General features: G+C 34.5%; 1 pseudogene; it reads left to right on the forward strand.

The window, feature by feature from the left end:
* The first annotated feature begins 1,643 nt into the window (after positions 1–1,643).
* LOC127690064 (olfactory receptor 8B3-like) lies at positions 1,644–2,573 on the forward strand (annotated as a pseudogene).
* Positions 2,574–2,818: the final 245 nt, after the last annotated feature.

Genomic DNA, 2,818 nt, shown 5'->3' on the forward strand with positions numbered 1-2,818 from the left:
AACTTATATAGATATACAACTTATCCTAATTTCTGCTAATGATGTTAGTAATCTGGCTTTAATTTCTTCCTAAATCGGGAGCACATGGTGTTCACAGCTGATAATTCACTGTATATTCGCTTTCCCTGTACATTACCTTCATAATTTTTCCCCCACACAAAACTAAAACTAAATCAGATCAAAGTGAGTCTGTAGGGCTAGAGTGTTGATCAATGACACATTACTTACTCAGAAGCATGTGTGACTACGTGAGTTTGATGCAGTTCACTGAAAATAACTGCAGTAAGAAGCACGACTTCTAAAAAGTTATCTGTGGATATATTAGGAGACATGATACATTAAATATAAACTTTGCATGATAGATAATATATAAAGTAAGTTTGAATGGAAATCTATGGAATAATACTGTTAAAGATTCACAATAAAAGGCAAAAAACTACAACAAAAGTTTTCCCTGAAGAGATGAGGTCAATGGGAGATGGGAGTTCAATATTGGCATAAGGGCAAATTACATACCAATCCCTAAAGTTCATAAAGATATATCATGGTGCATCATATATAAAAAAAAAGCAACTCATTTCATTTTTGTAAATGGAATCTCTAGGAAGAGACTGAGGAAAATTTTATGGTGGGTGCACAGGTAAGTTCAGTATAGAAGTAACTACACATTTTTTTTTGGTGTCTCCTCTATTCCTAGAGTGGACATGGTCAAAGCTATTTATCTTTGTTCTAGCTCTTCAGAGGATTAAGAAGTCACACTCTATATTATGATCAGTATTTCAAAAATATTTCCCAGAAATATGAGAAATTATTTTTGTACTTCAAATTGTTGAAATCCAAGAAACATTGAAGTATAGATTGACATCATCCTTTGGGATAGCAAGAACAGGTAAAAACAAACAACCAAACAAACAAACACTGTTTACTCTTCTGTGATAAGTTTATAAAAAGATTTCTACCATTCTTTGGAGATTGACATAATTACACTATTTTCTCCTTTCTCTTCCTACATTCAAACACTCTTATATACACCCTTTGCTTTTGTTCACGTTTATGGCCCCCTTTTCAATAACATGCATACCATACATACATACAAAAACACAGACACACATGTACAACCTGCTCAGTCTATATTTTACTTCTATGTATGTTTTGAAGTCTATGTTAATATGTAACTATTATATAAGACCTATCCTGCATCAACTCTGAAATCTGAAATAAATCATATAAGATTTACAACTTGTTTTGTATAATGTAATCATTGTGAGATGCCAAGAGTGAAGCTAATTGACATATGCTTTCATCAACAGACTTGGTTTTATATGTTTGAATTCAACATGACTTATATTAAATGAATACAGAATTGTAAAATGTAATCTGTTCAGACTTAAATATTTTTAAGTATTATTAACATACTGAACAATGGGACACCAGAACTGAATCATATTTTGTAAATGGAACATTTTACTCTTCCTTAACATTTCCTGATGTGGTCTCCCATAAACTCCAGCAAGCAGGTGAGGGATTTTCAGGTATTGCAAGCGTATGTGTCATATGGAAGGGAGAACAAACAGTTGTAAATTCTCTGTGGCTCTGTACTTTCACTGTTTTATTTTTGTCTCCACAGATTCTACTAGAGAAGAATGGCCCTGACAAATGGCTCTTTGGTAACAGAATTCATACTCAGGGGTTTAACAGATAACCCTGACCTCCAAGTACCCTTGTTCTTAGTTTTCCTAGTAATGTATATGATAACAGCCTTTGGAAATTTGACCTTGATCCTTCTCACTGTGCTCAACTCTCACCTTCACACCCCTATGTACTTTTTCCTCTTTAACTTGTCCTTCATAGACCTCTGCTATTCTTCAGTTATTACACCCAAAATGCTGATGAACTTTGTACTAAAGAAGAATCTTATTGGTTTCACAGGATGTATGACTCAACTCTACTTCTTCTGTTTTTTTGTCATCTCTGAATGTTATGTCCTGACAGCAATGGCCTATGATCGCCATGTGGCTATCTGCAATCCACTCATGTATAATGTTGCCATGTCCCCCAAAGTCTGTTCCTATCTTATGCTTGGTTCCTATTTGATGGGGTTTATTGATGCCATGATCCATACTGGATGCATCCTGAGACTGACCTTCTGTGATGGGAACATCATCAACCACTACTTCTGTGATCTTCTGCCTTTGATGCAGCTCTCCTGCACAAGTACCTATGTAAATGAGGTATAGATTTTCATTGTAGGGGGGAAAGATATCACTGTACCTAGTATTGTTATCCTTATTTCTTATGGCTTCATCCTCTCTATCCTCCAAATAAAATCCACTGGGGGCAGATCTAAAGCCTTCAACACCTGCAGTTCTCACATTATTGCTCTTTCCCTGTTCTATGGGTCATGTGCATTTATGTATCTAAAAGCCCCCTCAGCTGGATCTTTGAATGAGGGAAAAGTGTCTTCTGTATTCTATACCATTGTAGTGCCCATGATGAACCCTTTAATCTACAGCTTGAGAAATAAAGATGTTAAACTTGCCCTGAGAAAAACTTTCAGCACAAGAAAGTTTTAATGATATACATAATATCTTTATTACATTTGTGACAGATCCAAGATTTTCTCGGTGTAGCTACTTCTCTATCGTGGTTTTTCATCAGTGAGGTAATTTATATTTCTCTTTCCATATTTTTGGTGAAAGTTTTCTTTGTTTCAACACTGTTGTCATGTGTACTTTCAGTATTTAAACATTTTAAAATTAGTTACTATTAATTGAAGTATTTTCAAAATGGTTATAGAATTTGCTCTAAATAAATGGTT

Source organism: Apodemus sylvaticus, chromosome 7 (assembly GCF_947179515.1).
Source record: "Apodemus sylvaticus chromosome 7, mApoSyl1.1, whole genome shotgun sequence".
Lineage (NCBI taxonomy): Eukaryota > Metazoa > Chordata > Mammalia > Rodentia > Muridae > Apodemus > Apodemus sylvaticus.